This window comes from Callithrix jacchus, chromosome 3, assembly GCF_049354715.1.
Source record: "Callithrix jacchus isolate 240 chromosome 3, calJac240_pri, whole genome shotgun sequence".
Lineage (NCBI taxonomy): Eukaryota > Metazoa > Chordata > Mammalia > Primates > Cebidae > Callithrix > Callithrix jacchus.
In genome coordinates this window covers 73,434,987-73,452,490 of record NC_133504.1, presented here as the reverse complement: position 1 = coordinate 73,452,490, position 17,504 = coordinate 73,434,987, and the positions used below count along the sequence as shown (strand labels likewise).

At 36.7% G+C, this 17,504-nt stretch overlaps 1 long non-coding RNA gene across 7 annotated transcripts in view; it reads right to left on the bottom strand.

Annotated features, from left to right (window-relative positions):
* Nucleotides 1-17,504, bottom strand: part of LOC118152206 (uncharacterized) — a 289,509-nt gene that overhangs the window by 112,016 nt on the left and 159,989 nt on the right. The gene's annotated exons all lie outside the window — the stretch shown is intronic.

Here is a 17,504-nt window from a genome sequence, read left to right as displayed (position 1 = left end):
CAACTATTTTATATGGCAATAGTCTAAATATAACATGGCTCTGCATTTTTGGGAATGCCAAAATATATAAAATCCATGATAAATTCTCAGTTCTCCTGAATCTTTCCATCATACCACTAAGAATTTCATAATCCAAAGATCAAGATAGAAAATATGTTTTTGCAGAGACTAGAGACACCCCAGAGTAAAACTTTAAGCCTAGATTACCTCAGATCTCTGCAGAACTGATCTGCCTCTGAGAAAAGAACTAGCCAAAATATTCTTCTTGATGACAGGGTTGAAATTCAGGATAGAAATGTAAATGTGTTCAGACATACTGAGAAATAAATCACATTGAAAGATGGAGAATGGAGTTGCTGGAGGGGCAAAATGAAAAGGCAGATGCTGAGGAAATGCACAAAAAGAAAGAAAAATGTATCCTAGTTGGTGTAGTGTAAACTTGTCAGACAGGGAAGAAGCAACAAGCTGTAAATTGCTTAGAGAAATTATAGCAGTACCTGGACATAATAGGAAATAGAAAGCTTATGTGTACTCAAGAAGATCTGAATTAAGTCCTGGCTCTGTCCCTTACTGGTTGTGGGATGCTGGATAAGTTACTTCTCTATTTCAGTTCTCTCATTCAAATCTATGAATTGAAAAATTTGAATTAAACACCAAAGCCCTCTTTGCCTGTCAGTTTTAACTTGCAGTGACACCCTGGTGGGTTGAAATTTAAGACAGTCAGTAATAGAAAATAAACAGATAATTTGTGTAGAAGTTTACCCCATGCGTATGGGTCTTATTCTTAGTAATTTTGGGAAAACATAGAACGCAAATGGTGCAATCTTGAATTGTGAGGGAGAGCTCATTTTATCAGGCGACATCCTGATTTTCAAATCAGTACCTGAATGTTGCTTATTTGATTCAACTCTAGTATACAGAAAGCATTAGCTTCAGCATTATGCCTCTACTACATAGGAGAAAAACTGAATTGGACAGAAATAGACATTTGACTGACTTAGATAAATACTGAAAGAGTGAACTGATGATGCTTTCCAGGACCATTTAAATTGACTCATATAATAAAGATATTGGCAGTAATGAGAATCTTCTCAGTTAAAACCAGCCATGTTTGCTCATTAGTATAATACTATATGTGAAATTTTGTTTTATATGGTCTTTCAAAGCAGGAAATGTTTCCAATATTATTAATTATCACAGGCCGGGTGCAGTAGTTAACGCCTGTAATCCCAGCAGTTTGGGAGGCCGAGGTGGCTGGATCACCTGAGGTCAGGGGTTTGAGACCAGCCTGACCAACATGGTGAAAGTCTGTCTCTCTACTAAAAATACAAAAATTAGCTTGGTGTGGTGGCTCACATCTGTAATGCGAACTACTCAGGAGGCTGAAGAAGGAGAATCACTTGAACCTGGGAGGTTGAGACTACAGTGAGCCAAGATTTTGCCATTGCACTCCAGCCTGGGGAACAAGAGGGAAACTCCATCTCAATTTAAAAAAAAGCAAAACAAAAATAATCACAAGAGATGGAAGATAGGATTAGTTCTCTTTACTTACTTTTCAAGAAAGAGATTTCTCCTCTCTCTCTCTCTCTATATATATATATGTTATATATATATATAAAGTTATATATATTATATATATATATATGGCTCTAAATTAGGAAATTAAAGATTTAGTAAAGTACAGGTTTCTCAGCTCTCTGTATGGGACAGCTTTCTGAATGTCCCAGTAATATTTCAAAGATACTAGTTACGTCAGTGGTAGAACCTGATGTATCAGAGTGCAATTATGTGTTCAATTCCAATGAATTCCTAATTTCCTGACTGAGGTACTGCATACATTACTGGCCCACCAGAGTGTGAGCAAAATGTTATGAGTGGATGTTCCCCTGCAGAGGAGACAGTGGCCTGTTTCCTAGGTTGGCTTTGAGAAGTTTGGTTGCATGGATTTAAGATTTCAGAACGAAGTTTTAACTATATGGTAGCTGTGGTTCCACAGCATCTTCCTTTAGGGCTTGGCTCTGAGGTAAAGTCTTATTTAAGGTAAAGTGAATACAGTATGCTTTGACATAAGGCTGATATTTGTTGTAGTGACAATGAGATAGGATTTGTGACATTCGCTTTTCTGCTTATAGTCTCAACATTTCTTTTGAAAATTCTCTGGCCTCCTTTCTTTTTAAACATTTTAAAAAGTTAAAAACATTTTCCAGCTGGAAGATATATACAGTGACTTTTTCATGTCATCCTGATGGTTTCTAAACATAATGGTCAGCCTGACGTCTATGACATGGTTTATTTAGTCTTTTTCTTTGATTTTATATCTTGTTTTGTGCCTGTCTTACTTCCTAGTTTAGTGGAACAAAAAAATGTCCTGGCCAGCTGCCATCTGGTAAAACAGCTGTTTTTGGCTCTGGGGAAGCTGCAAGTGGGACTACGCAGTAGAAAATGGTGTTTACTGTTGGAAAGAGTAGAAATCAGGGTACTAGCGTATGAATAATAATATTTATTTTAAAAATAACCACAATGAACATCAATAGTAGATTGGATTAATAACTATATTCATATAAGAGATTACATGCAATGATAACAATGAACTACTGATATACTCAAAAGCATGCTTGAATCTCTCAAAAGCAGTAGTGAATGAAATAAAAATGCATCACTGTTCCATTTAATTTTTATAAAGTTCAGAAATATGCAAAAGAACACTAGTGTTACAAATCAGGTTTGGGGATGAGGAAGGGAGAAGTGATTAGGAGAGATGAGGGATGTCTGGAGAGTTGGTTACATTCTATTTCTTATTCTGGATGATGGCTACATAGATGATTGCTTTGTTAGAACTCATTGAGCTGCATATTTCTGCTTTAAACATTTTAAAGAAAAGAAATTAACAGAAATGTGACATAAATTTAAAAAGATGTACTATTTCATTGTTTATTATAAAAAAGTTTAAAAAGGAAATAATCTAAATGTCAAATAATTATATATCCATACAGTGAACTACTATATAATCATTTAAATTACTGCTGTGAAAGAATTTTTAGTGTTATAAAAAGAGAAAATCTATTGTTGAGGTAATAAAATAAACTTCCACTCTCAGAAAGAAAAAAAAGGGAAAAAAAATGTAGTTTACTGCTCCTAAGATCTGAATGCTCCTTTTGGTATTAATAGATCAAAATGAGCTTTAATTGAGGAAAACTAAGTTGAATGTCTTTTCATTCCTTATCTTTGCTGACATCATTTCCCCATTAGATACTGTTTGCCCAGCCCTCCTTAATTTGGCTTGCAGATAACGTTCCTCTTCAATTTCCTGCTGATTCTCTCCGTGAATTCTCCTAATCTGTTCGATTTACATTTTATCCTTCTTCCTTGGTCTCTTATTTTGCTTCATGATCTGTTCTTTAAGCCAGCAGTCTTCAAACTTCAAGCTAGAGTCTCTCAAACTTGGCTGCATTTATGGGACTTTCTAAACTGAATGCCTGAACTGCAGCTCTGAAAATTCTGACTTAATGTTTCCAAGGGTGGGGACCAGAATCTGTACTTTTAAAATATTTGACAGATGATTCTTATGAACTTTAGGTTTGAGAATCACTACTTTCATAAGTTTTATCTATGTTTTCAGATGAATAAACTATTGGTTTCTGAGTCTTTATTCTCTTTTTATTAACTTTCATTTTAAGTTCAGGGGTATGTATGCAAGTTTGTTATATAGGTAAATTTGGGTCATAAGGGTTTGCTGTACAGATTATTTCATCACCCAGCTATTAAACTTAGTACCCATTAGTTATTTTTTCTGATCCTCTCCTTCCTTTCAGCCTTCACTCTCGAAAAAGCTCCAGGATGTGTTGTTTCTCTCTGTGTGTCCATGTGTTCTCATCATTTAGTTCCTATTTATAAGTGAAAACAGGTAGCACTTGGTTTTCTGTTCCTGCATTAATTTACTAAGCATAATAGCTTCCATCTTCATCCATGTTCCTTCAAAGGACATGATCACTATTCGTTTTTATGGCTGCATAGTATTCCATGGTGTATATGTACCACATTTTCCTTATCCAGTCTATCATAGATGAACATTTAAGTTGATTCTGTGTCTTTGCTATTGTGAATAGCTCTGAAAGGAACATATGTGTGCATGCATCTTTATGATACAATGATTTTTATTACTTTGCATATATATATCCACTAATAAATCAAATGGCAGTTTTTAGCTCATTGAATCACCACACAGTTTTCCATAATGGTGAAATAATTTACACCAACAGTGTGTAAGCATTCGTTTTTATCTCCACAACCTTGCCAGTACTCATTATTTTTTGACTTTTTAATAATAGCTGTTCTGACTGGTGTGAGATGGTATCTTATTATGGTTTTAATTTGCATTTCTCTAATGATCCAGTGATATTGAGATTTTTTCATAGGACTGTTGGCTGCATGTATCTTTTTTTTTTTAAAGTGTCTGTTCATGTCTTTGTCGACTTTTTAATGTGTTTTTTGTTTCTTGTAAATTTGTTTAAGTTTCTTATAGATGCTGGATATTAGCCTGAGTCTTTACTTTTATTCCTTGCTTTTTATCTAAACTTCAGACTAATACCTCAAATTTTCTAAGAAACGTAACTTGGATTATCCATGGTCATTTCAAATTCTATATACTCAATAAAAATTATTCAACTCTCTTTCATCCACAGTCTATTCTTCTTTTCTTACTTCAGATAATGCTTCTTCCTATACCAAGGGGAACATCTTGTTCATTTTCAGCTTCTTGCTCTCCTCATGCTTGTTTTCTCCAATTAATCATAAATACATGCCCATGATGATTAATTTTATGTGTCAATTTGGCTGGGATATAGTGCCAAGATATGTGGTCACATATTATTCTGGGTGTTTCTGTGAGGGTGTTTTTAAAGGAGATGAGCATTTAAGTCAGTAGCTGTTGAGTAAAGCACACTGCCCTCCATAATGTCGGTAAGCCTCATATGTTCAGTGGAATGCCAAATAGAACTAATGTCTGACCTACCCCGGGCAAGAAAGAATTCTGCTGGAAGACAGTTTTCAGACTTGAACTGCAGCACTGGCTCTTTCTTGAGCTGCCAGCCTGCTATTTCACCCTCCTGATTTTGGATTTGCCAGCTTCCATAATCATTTGAGTCAGTTCCTTAAAATAAATTCCACCCTGTGTCTCTTTCTCTCCTGGCCTCCCACACACATACAATTGGTTCTGTTTCTCTTAATATATCCACGATTTACCTCAGAACTCTCTTGAATCTCTTTTCCTTCCATTTTTACTATTTCAACCTTGGTTTTGGCTTCCATCACTTTTTTGCCTGGAATGTTCTAACTGGTATCTCACTGCTATCAGTCTCAATTCTATTCATCAGTTTTCCCTACTGTCTTGAACATGACCTTCCTGCATCAGTAAGTCTGTTGATACTGTTATCCTACTACTATGTGGAAACCTTGGGTGTTTCACTGATGTTTCCAAAAGGCTTAAACTCTAAATTCTTTGTACATAAGGTATTTCATAGCATTTCACATTTATGTTAAAGCACTAGCTTCACTCAATTTCCAACATCTCTCTTTTTATACCAATACATACATACATACATACTTCTCTAGCCAAGAAACCATTTGCTAAGATCAGAGCAGAAATGAAGGAGATAGAGATGCAAAAAACCCTTCAAAAAAATCAATGAATCCAGGAGCTCATTTTTTGAAAAGATCAACGAAATAGATTGACCGCTAGCAAGACTAATAAAGAAGAGAGAACAATCAAATAGATGCAATAAAAAATAATAAATGGGATATCACTACCATTCCCACAGAAATACAAACTACTATCAGAGAATAACACAAACACCTCTATGCAAATAAACTAATAAATCTAGAAGAAATGGATAAATTCTTGGACACTTATACCCTCCCAAGACTAAACTAGGAAGAAATTGAATCCCTGAATAGACCAATAACAAGATCTGAAATTGAGGCAGCAATTAATAGCCTACCAACCAAAAAAAGTCCAGGACTAGACAGGTTCACAGTTGAATTCTACCAGAGGTACAAAGAGGAGCTGATACCATTTCTTCTGAAACTATTCCAAGCAATACAAAAAGAGGGAATCTTCCCTTACTTATTCTATGAGACCAACATCATCCTGATGCTAAACCCTGGCAGAGACACAGCTAAAAAAGAAAATTTCAGGCCAATATCCATGATGAACACTGATGTGAAAATCCTAAATGAAACACTGGCAAACTGAATCCAATAGCACATCAAAAAGCTTATTCATCACAATCAAGTCGGCTTCATCCCTGGGATGCAAGCCTGGTTCAATGCACACAAATCAATAAATGCAATCCATCAAATAAAGAGAACCAAAGACAAAAACCACATGATTATTTCAATAGATGCAGAGAAGGCCTTTGACAAAATTGAACAGGTAAAAACTCAATAAACTAGGAATCAATGGAACGTATCTCAAAATAGTAAGAGCTACCTATGACAAACCTACAGCCAATATCATACTGGGCAAAAACTGGAAGCATTCCCTTTGAAAATTGGCAAAAGACAAGGATGCCCTCTCTCACCACTCCTATTCAGCATAGTATTGGAAGTCCTGGCCAGGAAAATCAGGCAAGAAAAAGAAAAAAAGGTATTCAATTAGGAAAAGAAGAAGTCAAATTGTCTCTATTTGCAGACAACATGATTATATATTTAGAAGACCCCATCGTCTCAGCCCAAAATCTCCTTAGCTGATAAGCAACTTCAGCAAAGTCTTAGGATACAAAATCAATGTGCAAATATCACAAGCATTCCTATAAACCAGAAATAGAGAGTCAAATCATGAGTAAACTCCCATTTACGTTCCCTTAACTTAGAATGTGTTCTTCTTAATTCAGTAACTGTGTGTATTTTTTCTTGGTTGCACATCCCTTGACTCTAGTCTACAAAACTAATTCTCTTTCAAAACCAGCTCAAACATCACACTTCCTTGGATCTCCTCTTCCTGGAATTAAGCAGATAGCAATTGGCTTTTTCCTTTTGTACTCCTATAGCACATCTAAGAGCATAATTGAGCTTAATGATAACATGTATTAAATACTACTTAAGAATGAGAAAATGCATTATCTCGTTTAATCATCTTTAAAATCTCCATTTTAGGAAACTGAGGTTTGGAGAAGTATAGCAACTTGACCAAGTTCACACAGCAAGTAGATGGCAGACTTAGGGATTAAATGACTCCAAAGTCTGTGCTCTTACTCACTCTGCTAAATTGTCTTTAATGCATCATCTACTACATTGCATGTAATTATTTATATGTAGCATACCTTCTGATTGAACTACAAGATCCTGCCTATGTTACCAAATGTCTGACACAATAAATGAATAATTGGATTAATGATAATCTGAAGTAGAATTGAGGTATTTCTGTAAGTCTGACACAATAAATGAATAATTGGATTAATGATAATCTGAAGTAGAATTGAGGTATTTCTGTAATCTCTATTGTGAAAGGAAAATAAAAACTGGGACCCCAATTCACTATGACAAAAGGAAAAAATCTGAAAGCTGTGTTATGCAAGCAACTGACTTTGCTTTTGTTCCTAAGCAGATAGCTACAGATAAAAGGTTAAATATCTCCACTCTATGTTCACTGTATCTTGTGTAAAATGCCAATTTACTGAACATGAGACAAATGCAAAATTGACTGTTTCTTCACTATTCCTTTTATCTTGCAACATATGGATTCAGTAATGTGACTAGACCCTCCCTATTTCCCCTCTAGACTGCTTTTCCTTTTTAAATATTGAAGTCCTCAAAATCAGCATTGGAGAAAGGCACAGATCTGTCTCCCTTGCATCCTCAGCCTTGACTAAACAAAGTTCTAAATTTATTGGGATTTGTCTCAGAAACTTTTTGGTTTACACCGTGAAAGTTTTCATGTATTTAACATTGCTTTACAAATTGCCCAAATTTCAAGGGTTATGTAGAAAAGTAAATATATTAAATCATATTTTATTTTTAATTGACATAATTATAATATTTTAGAGAGTAAACAAGGTCATTAAATATAATTCACCCATTGTAAATGTTTACCAGGTAAGGGCTGGGAAAATATAATTATTCAGTCATAGTTAATAGATAGTAGGTCAAAGCAAGAGTATCTGAGTTTTCTATATCTAGACTCTGATATCCTTGACTTACAATTTTAGAAATGTGCAATATCCCCCATATTTTGGGTCTCAGTAACATATTGCTTTAATTCTTAAAACTCTATTAGAGCACCTTTTATGTATGTTTACTTGTTACACAGTTCTTATAATAAAACAAATTTAATTTAAAATACTTGCAGTTATTTGCTTCCTAAAATCTACTTCAGTGTTAACTTTTGGAATTTTTTGTTAAATATCATGTTAAAAATGTTAGAGAAACCACATTTGTCATATCATACCAAAAAAAAACCCTAGAATTTTTTATTTAAATAAATTTTTAGGTAGCCAAAAATCACATTCATTATTCACTTTAAGATAATTTCTCAAGAATGTGCAAGACCCTGCTAATTTCAGAATATTTGCCAAGTGGCTAACTTACAACAAAACAATTCCCACTTCCACTGAAGGAGTTAATTACCTACCTTTTTTTTTTCCTTTTGAAAGAAATAAAGAGAAAGAGAAAGGGGGAGAGAGAACAGGAGTCTTGTTCTATTGCCCAGGCTGGATTGTAATCTATAAATAGGTATTAAAAACCTCTTTTATGTTGATAATTGTGCTTAACAGCGAAGACAGTAAGGAATAAGGGAAGAAAATAGCAAATAAACAGCCAACCTGTATTTCATTTAAATCTGTGAAATGTTATGCAAATGCTGAGGAGTGATTTACTTCCAATTGTGTGGTCACTTTCAAAATAGGTGTAATGTGATACTGAGAAAAATGTATGTTCTGTAGACCTGGGGTGAAGAATTCTATAAATATTCACTGAATTTACTTGTTCCAGGTCTGAGTTCAAATCATAGATGCCCCTGTTAATTTTCTCTCTCATTGATCCATCAAATATTAACAATGTGGGGTCAAAGTCTCCCACTATTATTGTGCGGGAGTCCAAGTCTCTTTATAAGTCATTAAGAACTTGTCTTATGTATCTGGGTGCTCCTGTATTGCATATATATTTATGATCATTGACTCCTGCATATATATTTATGATCATTGACTCCTGTTGTTGCATTGGTCCTTTTACCATTATGTATGTCCTTCTTTGTTTCTTTTAGTCTTCCTTACTATTAAAGTCTATTTTGTCAGAGACAAAAGTTACAACTCCTGTTTTTGTTTTTGTTTTTGCTCTCCATTTGATTGAAAAGTCTTCCACCAACTCTTTGTTTTGAGTCTCTGTGTATCCTTGCTTATGAGATGGATCTAGATACAATGTACTGATGGGTTTTGACTTTTTATTCAATTTGCCTGTCTGTGTCTTTGATTGGGGCTTTTAATCCATTTAAATTTAGGATTAATACTGATATTTGTGAGTTTAATACTGTCGTTTAATGCTAGCTGGCTATTTTTTCCATTAATTGATATAGATTTTTCATTATGGAGATACTCTTTACCTTTTGGTAAGTTTTTGGGATGACTGATACTGGTTGTTCCTTTCTGTGTATAGTGCTTCTTTCAGAAGCTCTTGTAAAGCAGGCCTGGTGGTGATGAAATCTCTGAGTTCTTGCTTGTTAGTGAAAATTTTTATTTTTCCTCCATTTATGAAGCTTAGTGTGGCTGGATATGAGATTCTGGGTTGAAAATCCTTTTCTTTGAGGGTATTGAATATTGACCCCCCACTCTCTTCTAGTTTGTAAGGCTTCAGCTGAGAGATCTGCTGTGAGTCTGATAGGCTTCCCTTTATGGGTAACCTGACCTTTCTCTCTAGCTGCCCTTAGAATTTTCTCCTTTATTTCAACCCTGGTGAATCTAATGATTATGTGTCTTGGGGTTGCTCTACTTGAGGAATATCTTTGTGGTGTCCTCTGTATTAGCTGGAGTTGAGTATTGTCCTGTGTTACTAGGTTAGGAAAGTTTTCCTGAATAATATCCTGAAGAATATTTTCCAACTTGGATTCATTCTCTTCATGACATTCAGGTACACCTATCAAACGTAAATTAGGTCTTTCACATAGTCCCATATTTCTTGGAGACTTTGCTCATTCCTTTTCACTCTTTATTCTCTAATCTTGTCTTCTCATTTCATTTTATTAACTTGGTCTTCGACCTCTGATATCCTTTCTTCTGCTTAATCAATTCGACTGTTAAAACCCGTGCATACTTCACAGAGTTCTCGTATTGTATTTTTCAGTTCCATTAATTTACTTATATTCCTCCCTAAATTGTCTATTCTTGTTAGGATTTCATCAAATTTTCAAGGTTCTTAGCTTCTTTACATTCGGCTAGAACATGTTCCTTTAACTCACAGAAGTTTCTTATTATCCACCTTCTAAAGACTGATTCTGATAATGGAACACACTCCTTCTCCATCAGGCCTCATTCCCTTGTTGATGAAGAACTGTGATCCCCTGTAGAAGGAGAGGCATTCTGATTTGGGTCTTCTCAGCCTTTGTATGCTGGTTTCTTCCTGTCATTGTAAATTTATCCACCTGTCATCTTTGTAATTACCGACTTTCAAATTAGGTCTCTGAGTGGATGTCAAACTTGTTGATTACCAGTGCCAGAATCTGAGCAACCCACTGTGCCAGCTAAAACAGCGGCATTAAGATTCATCGTGCTTTTCTGCCTGGGAATCTCCAGTCTGGCTTCCTTCTTGAGTCCCTTTTTCAATCAGCCAAATAGGTGACTCTGCTTTCCCGGAGCTCCAAACATCAACCAAAAGGGAACCCAGTCCCGTTTACTCTGCACCAAGAATTGCCATGCTGAGGCACTGGCAAAACCACTGCACTGGTCACAAGTGTCAGGCTGGTGACAGTGGGGCTCCTCTGCTGGGAATCTCCTGGTCCGTGTGCAACAAAAATTTGTCTGAAAGTGTGGTGTCCTCTCATTCTTTGCGCTTTCTCTGGGAGCTACAATCCTGAGCTGCTAGTAATCAGCCATCTTGGATCTCTCTCAACTACCTACTATTAAAAACCATACCATTGCTACAGGCAGAGAAAAAAACAAAGCCTACTGCCACACTTGCAGACAGTAATGTTTCAACCAAAGTACCTCCAATTCCTTCTTTAAGTTTTAAATTTTGGTCTGTCTTGAAATGAAAACTCATAAAATCTTTCCCTTCCAGAAATACTAAGCACAAGTATCAAATCATTCTGTTCATTTCCAGCCGTGGAATTCTGTTAATTTTATGGAGCATTGCCATTTACTCTGCAGAAGGTAGATGGTAATTGCTTAATAAGGAAATCCCACCAGTTGAGTATTTCTCTTGATGTATATTGACTACAGCAATCTCTAGGCTCCAGGTTACTTATAAGATGTCAATAGACATGACAAGTTAGTGGCCCAGGAAACATATTTCTCTTTTCACTTTTTGTTTCCAGTTAAAAATTACAAAGCATATTCAAAGGATTTCTCTGGGCTTAATACAGAGCCCATGGGAAAATGTTGATGTTGGAAATACTACTTTTGGAATATCTTTTGGTCACACCAAACACTATTTTACACAATCTTTATTCATCTTGCAAAACATATCAAAAACCTTTACCTTTCCCTTTAATTCCAAGCCAGTCATTTTGCCCTTCTGGGACATCAGACACATGAAAGTTTTAGCTGGGGTTTAGTTATGCATTCCTTTTTTGCTTTAAAGAAAATCTGCAAAGGAACTTCTGAGCTCTCCTTTCACAGCTGAGATTAGAGAAAAGCAAAACTCTGAAGCAATGAAATTTATAGAACTATAAATCACATTTCATTTTGGACCCCAAAAAATTATGGAGATTAAGAAGTTTGATGAAGTGATGTTCATTAATGGTTCACATGAACATTAGTCTGCTTATGATATCACAGAACGTCTTGTGGTGCCTTAATGGGTCACTCAGGTAACTTTATGTTCACACATCACTTCGACAAAGTAAAGGTTAAAGGCAACAGATATCACTTGTCTGAGACAGTATGCAGGCTGAAAATGCAGACCTATTTCTTTGAAAATCTTTGGCTCCTCAAAAAAAAAAAAGTGAAAAACAGCCCTCAAATGGTTCTGTACTCCAATTTGATTTTATTTTAGAATTGCTTATGTTACTAAGATATACGAGTGTTGCTTCCTTTGAAAGAATGGCATATCCTTCAGTTCTTATTGTGGACTTCAATGGAAATAAAGTGCTTTTATGGAACAAAACCTCTCTGAAGCCCTGCCTAAAACTGTTTCAAACCAGAACCTCTATACTGTGTCTGGAAAATCACTAACAGAGACAGACAGAAAAGGAGCAAACCTGGTTTTTACATCTTCTTTCTGGAACTTCCTGTGCAACTTTCTTACTAGGATTTTTATTCCATAATATTTGTAGAATATAAGTGATTTGCATTTCAGAAAATTATACAGTGTGATTTTTACATCCTATATCTGTTTCAGTTATGCCTTCAACAGTTGCATTCGACATGATAATTTAAGGAGCTGTCAAAAAGCAACACGTTTTACAGAGAAAGACATAAAACTGTAGTCAAACCTTAATTACCCAATGAAAGACATGAGGGGGCTGATATTCTGAAATAATAGATAGTTCCAAATTTTTGACATTCATAAGCTTATTATAATTTCATACAGAAGATATACCTTTCAAGTAAAGTTTAAATTAGGTAGTTAAATGTAGCTGACACTTTCCAGATACAAACATTTGGCTTGTACTGGATAGCATACCCTGCAATGTGCTACATCTGCAAACAACTGAGAATTGAGTATTTCTCAAGGATTTTCCTATTAACCTTTCCTTCAAAATATACTCACTTCCAATGCACAGCATTTTCAATCCAAGCTAAATTCTCTTTATATGTTCACACATATTTACTGAGAATTTTAGAATCTTAGATTTGTCACAGATCTTCCTTACAATTACCCCAGTAGGTTATCAACCATCTCTGTTCTTTCCAAGAATGAGAAGTTCACCAAGTCACCAACCTGTTACCATGAGGAATTCCTTTACCTCAGAAACTGCTGTCACAATAGGTTAAATATATGTTATACAGGTCTAAAGAATATTAATGTTCAGTCTTAGTTAAAAATAAATAATTAAAGCTTTTATTTCCCTATTATAATTATCTGTATTTTTCATACTTCACATAACATCATATAAAATTTTAGTATTAGATAAATCAAAAAAGTTATTTATAGAAGCTTATATAATAAAAATTTAGAAATATAGTTGTCTTTTTTTCAATTTGCTCTCATATAATATGATGACTATGCTATTACACAATAGTATGTACTGTACAGGGGACAATTCAAGGTAAAATATACTATCTCAATAATCTGTTTTATGAATCATTGGTCTCCACTTTATAGAATGGAAAGTTTTGTTCCAATTTTTATTATTTTCTGAATTTTATTTTACCCTAACCAAATATTTTGGAAAGAAAATTGGGAATTTTTGTCTCATAAAGCTCTTTTCTTTCTCTCCTTATGCCCTACCGCAAACGACCTTAATTTACTTTACTTTACTGTGGATTCAAGATCTCTTTTTCTCAGCTAAAAGTAATAATGAATAAAATTTTTCTGCATACTAGTACAAGTTATATGCTGGGAATCTAAAATTTCCCACATTAAGGCCCAATAAATGAAGAATGTGTTTGCCTGACACAAAGGAAATATATACAGATTGCATTCTGCTCCCAACTGCAGAACTCCCCTTTTGTTTGAAATTATTTTTTAAGAAGTTGAAAGAAAATAAATGGTAAAATATTTAAAAATTTTTAAATGTACTTCATCATGATTATTTCACTTATTAACATTTATAATATGTCTTAGAGGAAGAGGTTGTATAATTGTTCACTGCCTGTACCATGAGACCTAGGAAAGTGTGTATATATATATACATATTGATGAAAAACAGTTTTATCTAACATTTGTGTTGGAAGTATAAGTGAGCTTAAAAATGTAATTGTTTTTTCATATGTAGTTAGAAAATATATAGGTTGATTGATGGTGGCACCCAAAAAGGTATATCTAGTTCATAATCCCTGTGAATGTTACTTTATTTGGAAAAAATACCTGTGCATATGTAATTAATCTAAAGATTTTGAGATGAGAAGATCACCCTGTATTATCCAGGTGGGCCTTAAAAGCAATGACAAATGTTCTTGAAAGAAAAAAGCAGGCGGGGAGAGGACTCAAGATGGCACTGTGAGAACAACCCAGGATTGAAGCTCGCGTTGAATCCGCAAATGGTGAGTCAGAGCTGCATTTACAGACTCATCTTTGTTGCCCACAGAACGGGGAAACTCCCAAGTATAAAAAGACATGGGACGCCAGGCAGTAGGTCTGCCTGGCGAAGCCGGCAGCCGGGGCGGCGGCGGCCGGCCCTACCCAGCAATCCCCACAGGGCGCGCGTGTCCGGGTGCCCTGTTGAACCAGCAACCTGAGACTTGAGAGGGCTGGACTTGAGACTGAATGAGACTTGGACAGTAGCCCAGCCCAGGGGACTGCAGGGACAGATCGTTTGGGATACCCAGTGGGACGAACAAAACCGCGATTTCAAACTATCCTGAGCAGACGGTCCGAGACGCTCTGTGGGGGAGGGGAGTCCACCACTACCGAGGCAACCCGCCCCAACTGAGATACACGCTCACTGCTGACGCAGCCAGCCGTTGCCGAGGCAACCCGCCCCAACTGAGATACACGCCCACTGTTGACGCAGCCAGCCGTTGCCGAGGCAACCCGTCCCTACTGAGATACATGCCCACTGCTGACGCAGCCTGCCGTTGCTGAGGCAACATGCTACAATGAAGAGACTCCGCCGCAGGGTGTGGCAGAGACCACAGCAGAGCCTGCAGGAAAGGGTGAATCACACAACAGCAGGGCGGAGCCTTGGCAGCCAAACAGTGGCTAGTCTGCCTTCTAGCTGGGCAGGACACCTCATCGAACATCCAAAAATAAAGCCCAAACCCCTCAACACAGAGCATTTGAGAAAAAAAAAGGGTTTTTTAATGAGCTCTGTTGCAGCAGAATCAAACATACCAGCCTAACAGCCCTGAATGAACAACAGAGCGCACAGCTCAGCAATTAAGCCCGTATAAAGTACAAACTGTCTCCTCAAGCAGCTCCCTGACCCCTCTATATCCAAAAGACTGACATTTGGCAGGCATCATCCTGGGACAAAGACAGCAGAAAAAGAAACTGGTAGCATCCCTCGCTGTGCCACAGCTGCTAGAGGTGCACCCCAAACAAGCAGGGTCTGGAGCGGACCTCAGCAGTAGTACAGCAAAGGGGCTAGACTGGTAGAAGGAAAACCAAGCAACAGAAATACGTCATCATCAACATTCTGGGTGTCCACTCAGAGACCCAATCGAAAAGTCAGCAACTATGCAAACGACCAGCGGACAAATCCACAAAGATGGGAAGAAACCAGCGCAAAAAGGAGGAAAACACCCGAAACCAGAACACCTCGCCTCCTACAAAGGACCAAAACTCCTCACCAGCAAGGGAACAAAGCTGGACAGAGAATGACTGTGACGAAATGACGGAATTAGACTTCAGAAGATGGATAATGAGAAACTTTTGTGAGCTAAAAGATCATGTATTAAATCAATGCAAAGAAACTAAGAACCTTGAAAAAAGATTTGAAAAAAGATTTGAGGAAATGATAACAAGAATGGATAACTTAGAGAGGAATATAAATGAACTAAAGGAGCTGAAAAACACAATACGAGAACTTCGCGAAGCAAACACAAGTTTCAATAGCCGAATGGACCAAGCAGAAGAAAGAATATCTGAAGTCGAAGACCAACTCAATGAAATAAAACGAGAAACCAAGATCAGAGAAAAAAGCGCAAAAAGGAATGAACAAAGTCTCCAAGAAATGTGGGACTATGTGAAAAGACCTAAGCTACGTTTGATAGGTGTACCAGAAGGGGATGAAGAGAATGAATCCAAGCTGGAAAATACTCTTCAGGACATCATCCAGGAAAATTTCCCCCACCTAGTAAGACAGGCCAACACTCAATTGCAGGAAATACAGAGAACACCACAGAGATATTCCGTAAGAAGAGCAACCCCAAGGCACATAATCGTCAGATTCAACAGGGTTGAAATAAAGGAGAGAATACTAAGGGCAGCCAGAGAGAAAGGTCAGGTCACCCACAAAGGGAAGCCCATCAGACTCACAGCAGATCTCTTGGCAGAAACACTACAAGCCAGAAGAGAGTGGTGGCCAATATTCAACATTCTTAAAGAAAAGAACTTTCAACCCAGAATTTCATATCCAGCCAAACTGAGCTTCAGAAGTGAAGGAAAAATAAAATCCTTTGCGAACAAGCAAGTACACAAAGGCTCAAAATAAAGGGATGGAGGAAGATTTACCAAGCTAATGGAACGCAAAAAAAACCAGGAGTTGCAATTCTCATCTCTGATAAAATAGACTTTAAAGCAACAAAGATCAAAAGAGACAAAGAAGGCCATTACATAATCGTAAAAGGATCAATACAACAAGAAGCGCTAACGATCCTAAACATATATGGACCCAATGCAGGAGCACCCAGATACATAAGGCAAGTTCTTAATGACTTACAAAAGGACTTAGACTCCCACACAATAATAGTGGGAGACTTTAACACTCCACTGTCAATACTAGACAGATCAACCAGACAGAAAATCAACAAGGATATCCAGGGCTTGAACTCAGACCTGGAGCAAGCAAACCTGATAGACATTTACAGAACTCTCCACTCCAAATCCACAGAATACACATTCTTCTCAGCACCACATCACACCTACTCTAAAATTGACCACATAATTGGAAGTAAAGCACTGCTCAACAAATGCAAAACAACTGCAATCATAACAAACAGCCTCTCAGACCATAGTGCAATCAAGTTGGAACTCAGAATTCAGAAACCGACCCAGAACTGCACAGCTTCATGGAAACTGAACAACTGGCTCTTGAATGTTGACTGGGTAAACAACGAAATGAAGGCAGAAATAAAGAAGTTCTTCGAAACCAATGAGAACGAAGACACAACGTGCCAGAACCTCTGGGACACATTTAAAGCAGTCTCTAGAGGAAAGTATATAGCAACAAGTGCCCATATCAGGAGAATGGAGAGATCCAAAATTGACACCCTATCGTCAAAATTGAAAGAGCTAGAGGAGCAAGATCAACAAAACTCAAAACCCAGCAGAAGACAAGAAATAACTAAGATCAGAGCTGAGCTGAAGGAGATTGAGACACGAAAAACCCTTCAAAAAATCAATAAATCCAAGAGCTGGTTTTTTGAAAACATCAACAAAATAGACAGACCACTAGCCAGATTGATTAAAAAGAAAAGAGAGAACAACCAAATAGATGCAATAAAAAGTGATAAAGGGGAAATCACCACAGATTC